This window comes from Phyllopteryx taeniolatus, chromosome 19 (genome assembly GCF_024500385.1).
Source record: "Phyllopteryx taeniolatus isolate TA_2022b chromosome 19, UOR_Ptae_1.2, whole genome shotgun sequence".
Classification (NCBI taxonomy): domain Eukaryota; kingdom Metazoa; phylum Chordata; class Actinopteri; order Syngnathiformes; family Syngnathidae; genus Phyllopteryx; species Phyllopteryx taeniolatus.
In genome coordinates this window covers 2,091,741-2,099,416 of record NC_084520.1, presented here as the reverse complement: position 1 = coordinate 2,099,416, position 7,676 = coordinate 2,091,741, and the positions used below count along the sequence as shown (strand labels likewise).

General features: G+C 43.1%; 1 protein-coding gene across 3 annotated transcripts in view; it reads right to left on the bottom strand.

Moving 5' to 3' along the window:
* si:ch211-214e3.5 (zinc finger protein 518A) overlaps positions 1–7,676 on the bottom strand; it is a 49,660-nt gene continuing 41,984 nt past the window's right edge. The window contains exons 5-7 of one of the 3 annotated variants that reach the window (XR_009785678.1): positions 6,441–6,507; positions 565–609; positions 1–111 (exon numbers count right to left, since the gene is read on the bottom strand). The gene's annotated coding sequence lies outside the window, so the exon portion shown is untranslated. Of the gene's footprint in view, positions 112–564; positions 610–3,222; positions 6,508–7,676 lie in introns of those variants that run through there. The other 2 variants (XR_009785677.1, XR_009785675.1) reach the window with 2 other exon arrangements.

The following is a 7,676-nucleotide window of genomic DNA, read 5'->3' as shown; positions in this document are numbered from 1 at the left end:
TCTGACTATAACCCAAATACGGGTCCAGGTCAGAGCCAGCGCACGGATCACACAATCCCCATCCTGAAGAACAGCTTCAATGAAGATACTCCTCAAAATGGAATCCATCAGCTGTGAACATACAGCGTGAATGAAAAATTAGCTAATGTCCAATATGATCCACTTTGAACAAGGATAGTATCATAAAACAATTATTTGTCAACATTTGGTAGCTTTCAGATTTCCTTTTGTTCTTTCTGATTGTACAAATGTTGTTACAGCCACATGGTTCTCAGATAAAGAAGTGTCGAGCGGGCACGCCATGTAGATTTGTCTAATGACTAGCCAGTGAGTGTTTGTCATTCGCTCATAAATGTGCTTCACTTCCATAACTTGAAGACAATGAAATATTGATGCGTGCCTGAAAGTACAATACCTTTTCAGTAGGCTACAAAGGATTGTCCCAGGCCCAAAAATTAAGATCATACAAATGAGATTATACATCCTTAGGATGCATGCATGAGAAGACCAAAATATTTAAAAAAACAACCTAAAGGTATATATGTGTAGTAGCATCATACTTACACCTGTAAAATCAAATGGAACCTCCATGACAGCATAGCAGGAGTACTGAAAAATGTGCAAATACATCAAAATTTAGTTTCTTCCAATGCATGACATCACAAAGCTGATGAGTCTTATGCCAGTGAAGGAAAGGTATAGCTGCATGTTTGGAATATAAATCACGGTTGGACATTTTTTTCCCCCCTCAGAGTCAAGCTTTCACTTACCATTAACATGAATATACCGCAGTCATTACAGCCATAATTTGGTGCAGTAAAAAAATGTTGCAAGATACAAAATTCAACATCTTAAATACAGTATCAAACTATGTGTGCAAGCTTCAAGCATCAGCCCAAATCATAACATTCATCATCATTGGGAGATGTTTTAAATGTTATTTATTTATTTTTTTAACCTCTATAGCAAGGCTTGAGAGGTCCGACCATGTTCCGGGTTTGATGTTCTGGGCAACATTCCTTTTATGGATTAAAAAAACAAAAAAAAACAATGAGGAATCACTTTTGTAAAGTATGCAGAAATGTTTTTCTAATTCTTACTGTTAAATCCTAAAGAAACATTCATTTTCATATGGCCATAATTTGCCTACCATTAAAAAAAAAAAAAAAAAAGCTCAATTCACAAAAAATACATGGATTATACTGGATTTGAAACAGAAACATACTTCCGTGACAAAACTCTTTTCATGGGTTTTGCATGTGATCCAAAACATATGCGTACTCCCCCCTTTTAAAACAAATGCTGCATTTGTATTGTGACTTAATCAAAACCTCAAAGGTCGGCTTGTTGGTTAGCTCGGTGGGTAGTGCAAGTCACCCAAATACAAAGGCTGGTGTTGCCTTTTCATACATGTCATCCCCCTTCTCTCTGATTCCCTATCTCCTGTAACTATGGAGTTGCACTGTCAATAAAAGACCCCCCAATGCCCCCCAAGAAACAACAACAAACAAAAACTCGAGGGTCATGTAGCTATTGTCCAATATGCTCAAATCATTTGTCACATGCCGTATTGTAATTGTCTATTCAGAATGGTGTGCATTCATGAAGAATAGCAAAAAAAAAAAAAAAAGACTTTTTTGATTGAAGGAACTTTGTTAAGGTTGATGGATGGAACAATTAAACAAATGACAACATACAGGAACATCTCAATAAATTAAAATATGTTTGAAAATCCCATTTAGTTCAGTACTCATACATTACATAGATTCATTCACTGTTGCATAATATTCGAATTTCTAGGGATGGTGAATTTTGGTTTTGTTTGCTGTAAACTGTAACCATCGATATAACACACGCACATACAAACACACATATATATATATATATATATATATCCATCCATCCATCCATGCAAACTCCACACAGGCAGGGCCAAGGATTGAACCCCGGTCCTCAGAACTGTGAGGCAACCAGTCGCCCACCGTGCCGCCCATCCCTATAATATGAATTTCAAATTTTGAATGGAGCTACCGAAATAACAACAACAAAAGTTGTCTCACTAAAAAGTAAGGTAATCACAACCAAAACTGTTGTTATTGTTACACTACAAAGGAAAAGGGAAAGCCTAACGTTATGGAGTAGGCTTCATGGTTGCATTACTCAATTAGCCCATGCTAGGAATAACAATTAAATTAGCAGCGTTACGGTGGATTGACCATTTACAAGTTAGGCATACTCATTTTGAAGGTGCCATTTCATGTACGTACACGCGCAAACGCGCGCGCGCCAATCGAAGCTTCGTCCATGTATATTAAAATGACGAATATTGTCGGTAAAGGGAACTCAGTGGCTTAAACTTATGCATGATAGCGTTGCTGATTGAGCCACAGCTATATGTAGCAATTTAAAAGTGTTTTAAATCCTTACATTAATCAGATGAAATAAATTGCCACTTATAGTCTGATCCGCCATGTTTTCACTTGCTCTTTTCCACAATACTATTGGCTAATACATGCCGCCGCCGACGTCATTTTAAGTAGTTACGCCTCTTCCCTTGGTTACGCCTCTTTACAATATTACGCCTCCTCCCTGCACGCTGCACACGGACCCCTCTCCTGAAAGGCGAATACGAGAAGTTACGTCTTCCATCCCACAAGAGTTCCTTGTGAAATCGGTTCCCAGGCGAAACTGGTGGCTAATGCTGGCGCCCATATCAAATTTTAAATGAAACTCCATGCAATACCTCTCATGTTCATTTCTTGTAAGAATTATAGTTCAGAAATTACAAGTACTTAAAAATAGGGTGTTACTTTTCAATCTCCCGGTATATGTGTTATATACATATAACTAAATATTTAGTTTGATGGGAAACATTTAGATTTAGCATTTAGCAATGAATTTTTATATTTAGATTTATATTTAACATTTAGTTTTAATATTTTTTGTTTATATGTGCCCTGCGATTGGCTGGCGACCAGTTCAGGGTGTACCCTGCCTCTCGCCCAGAGACAGCTGGGATAGGCTCCAGCACGCCCGCGACCCGAGTGAGGATAACCAGTACGGAAGATGAATGAATGAATGAATATTTCAATTTAAGATTGATACTTAATTTGACATTTATATATTTAACATTTTGTTTTAAGATTTATATTTTACATGTAGATGTATATTTAACCTTTGGATAAATATTTTATATTTAGATATATTTAACATTTAAATAAATACAGTATTTAACATTTAGATTTGAGATTTCGGTGTCACATTGAATATTTTGATTTAATTATAAAGTTGACAAATATTGTTCTAAATGTGCAGAAAAGTGAGTCTCAAAAAAATCACACCAGTATTTTACACGTTTTGAAGCTAAATGTGTCACGTTAAAAAGGTATAATTTAACTCTGGACCCAGGCTGAGAGGGTTGTGGAGAAAGGTTTATTGGAGGGGAATGATCAAGGTGGATTCCTGGGGTGTATTGACAGGTCAGGGACAGGGAACGTGCGACATGCGGTGGCGTGAGCAGGAGGATGGCTTGGCGGCGTGGTGGAGGAGGTCAGCACGGCAAGGAACACGGAAGGCGCACTGAGGACAAGGAAAAACACGGAGGTCAGAGGTATGGCAAGACTTGTGTAGCTTATGTGCAGGTTTGAGAGCCGTAGTACCCCAGGAGAACGATCGGTCAGGCTTGAGTAGTGATACATGGAACGTTGGATGAATTTTCAGAGACTGCGGAAGTTTCAGTTGAACAGACGTGGGATTAATGATTTTTGTGATCGGGAATGGGCCAATAAAGTGATTTTGCCGGATTCCGTCTGAAGTGGAAGTTGACGGGAGGAAAACAAAACGGTTTGACCCACCTTGTACTCAGGTGCAGGGGAGCGACGAAGGTCCGCGAGCCGTTTATTTTTCTCTGTGGATTGGATTAAGACCACCCTGACGTCCTTCCAGACAGCCTGGACCTTCTTGAGGTGGTCCTGCGGGAACCACTGCTCCTTTTCCCTAAATAATGGAGGTTGGAAACCGTAGCAAGCCATGAACGGGGACATAACTGTGGCGGAGCTGGTAAGGGAGTTGTGGGCGTACTCAATCCATGGGAGGAATGAGCTCCAGGATGTGGGGTGGTGTGCGGCAACGCAGCGAAGGGCCAATTCTAGGGACTGATTTGCCCACTCCGTCTGCCATTGGTCTGTGGATGGTATCCAGATGACAAGCTGGCTGCTGCACCCATCACTTTACAGAACTCCTTCCATACAATGGAGGAGAACTGAGGACCTTGGTCCGAAACAATATCGATGGGAATTCCATGGAGTTTGAGAACATGTTGGCCAAGGTGGTTAGCAGTTTCAAAGGCAGAGGGTAGTTTGGGGAGGGGTACGTAATGGACATATTTGGGAAAATGATTGACAATAGTTAAAATGATAGTGTCAGAGGGGGGTAGGTAACGAAGTCCAAAGCGATGTGGGACCAAGGGCGGATCAGGATAGGCAAGGGGTGCAGCAGACCAGCTGGGGACAGGTGTGAAGTCTTCCCTCAGGCTTGGACGAACTTTGGCTAGGCTAGGCCACCAGAAGTGTTGTTGTATGAAAGGATGGTGCGGGTAATGCCGGGATGACAGGTGAGCTTGGAGTTTTGGGCCCACTGAAGGACTTCAGAGCGTGCAGAATCAGGTACGAACAGTCGGTTTGGAGGTCCGGTCTTGGGATCCTTATTAGTTTTTTGAGCCTCTTTGACCACTTGGTCGACTTTCCAAGTGGCCGCTCCAATGAAGCATGAGGAAGGGAGGATGGGTTCTGGTTCTGCAGGACTGGAGGGGGGTGAGTACATCCGAGACTGGGCGTCAGGTTTGCTGTTGTGGAATCCAGGAAAAGAAGCCTGCCTCTACTGGAGACGAGGAAGGACGAATGAGTCCGGAAGCCAGAGAGTCATGGATAAAGTCCTTGATTGCCTTTTTCTCAGTGTGGGAAAGGTTGAAGAGACGGCTGGAAGGAAGAGTTGCCCCCGGCAGTAGATTAATTACGCAGTCATATGGACGGTGGGGGCGGGGGGAAGAAAAATGGCCAGGTCTTTGCTGAAAACTGGGGAGCGATCACGATATTCCTCAGGTACTCGGGAGAGGTCAACAGGTGTGGCAGGTGGTGGTGGTTTACAGGAGGGCGGTATGGCAGAAAACAGGCAGTGTGAATGTTAGTGAGGGCTCCATCCAGTGATTGACAAGTGTGTCCAGTCTATGGCAGGATTATGTTTCTTTAGCCAGGGAATTCCGAGGACTAGTGGAGTCTCAGGGGGAGGGATGACAAAAAGGGTTATTTCTTCACGGTGATTACCAGAAATAAGCAGGGTGAATGGAACCGTTTGGTGGGTGACAGGGGATATGACTTGCCCATCCAGGGCTGTGGCTTTTTGGGGAAACGGGAGTGGTTGGAGAGGGAGTTGGAGCTGATGTGCCAGTCCTTCATTATTTTTGGCGGTGGCAGCTTTACATACAGCACCCCATAGATTATAGCTCACAAATTCAGAGTGACATTTTGAGCAAAAGATACAGTAGAAATGTATCCAAATTTCCTTTGCTTTGCCCCTTTATAAATAAACCCAATTACTATAAAATATAATTACAGGTTTTCTGCCACTGGCGGCCTGACACGTTCCACAACACTGAGGCCTGATGATCCTCGGCGACCTGACTTGTTGTTAGGGGAAACTGTGGCATCTACTTAGGAACTATTGCAAACTCAGCAGAGTTCTACTTAAATCTTGGCTGTCTCATGAAATGATAATGTACAGATATGCAGAATGTAGTTGTAAACACCGGCACGGTGAAGGACTGGTTAGAACATCTGCCTCACAGTTCTGGGGACCGGGTTTGAAATCCCGACCCCGCCTGTGTGCGGGCAATATATATTATGCACACTTGTACTGGAGCAATGCTTTGAAAATATAAAATGTGGTTCCTCGGAGCATAATTTGTTGTCTGCTTTGTCAGAATCCTGTATAATGTCCTTATATTGGTGATACAGATACCAGTCTCCCCAATTTTAATGCATCATACACCCATCAGTGGGGGGAGGGCAGTGTCGGGCTGGAGAGGACACTCGGCCAGCCGTTCCGGCATTCTGGCCTGCTCTCTGGTCCGCCCTGCCTCTCCCCCGTGGATATTTAATGCCTCACATACATTCGCACAGCCTTTGGGGGGCTGGTTGGGGTGACAGTTGCAGGTCATCATTGCCACGTGAACTCACCTCAAGCCTACCAGTCTCCCCAATTTTAATGCACGACCCCCCCACCACACACGATTACGGTACAGGGATAATGGTTGCCAGTTGGGGACCTGGTAAAGACGTTGACACAATTGCTGTGCTTTCGCCTGTGATTTACAGTTACTAAAAACGTGTTTGTGGTTTGCATACATGTGTACAAATTGTGTCATTACACAGTGCATAACCTACCTCCTCGTCTGCTACCCAGAGATGTACTCAGCCGGTGTCACCAATGGCCGTGCTCTCCTCTTGGGAACTTTGAACAACAAATTATATAAAATCACCGGACTGTGCCTCTACTAAATAGTGGTATAGGCCCCTATTGATATTTATAGCTTTAATCAAAGCTAGTTGTTACTAAATAAGTGGCTAATACGTAGATGCCTGTTACGTTCTAACAATAATGCCACAAGTTACTTTGCCACTTACAGTACATTCAGTATTATAACTTCTGTATCTATACTTACTGGTGAACGAGATGTGACCAAATTGGCAGCGTTGTTGCTGGCTTGTAGATGATGTTCTGTGGTCATCTTGTACCACAGAACATCATCTACAAGCCAGGAGACTTGCACGTGCACGCCGATGGATGAGGGGCGTGGTTTCGACAAGAGACTCAGGGAGAGGGGGAGGGAGTAGTGTAGTGAAGCTACATTCAAATCTTGCTAGCGTTTTGAACTTTGCATACTGCACCTTTAAGATCAGAGAAAACCAGAAAAACATATTTGAAAGAAAACTTTGTGATATATTGTGAGTTTGAAGAAAAGTGGCCTTTTAATGAATAAAGGACTCATGCTCATTTCAAAACGCTCACGGGTATTGATATCTCATTCGTGAACAAGACCCCAAAGATACTTAAACTCCTCCACTTGGGGCAGGACCCCATCCTCAAGCTGGGGAGAGCACTCCAGGCTTTTTTCGACTGAGGACCATGGTCTCAGACCTGAAGGTGCTGATTCTTATCTTAACTGCTACACACGCGGCTGCAAACTGCTTCAGCTTTAGTTAAAGATTGAAATTTGATGAAGCCAACAGAACCAAATCATCTGCAAAAAGCAGAGACATAATACTGACGTCACCAAACCGGATAACCTTAACGTCTCGGCTGCACCTAAAAATTCATGTTATAACAGAATCTGTGACAAATTACAGCCTTGGCGGAGTCCAATCCTGACTTGAAACAAATCTGATTTACTGGTTGGTAATGCGGACCAAATTTGACACCTGTCTTACAGGGATCAAAGAGCTCTCATTCCGTAGTGCGGTACCACATACTCCCAGAGCACAAGTCCCCCTGAAAGACACGGTCGAACGCCTTCCTTTAAGTCCACAAAGCACATATAGACTGATTGGGGGAAGCCCCATGCACCCTCCGGGGCCCTGCTCAATGTGTAGAGTTTGACCACCATTCCACAGCCAGGACAA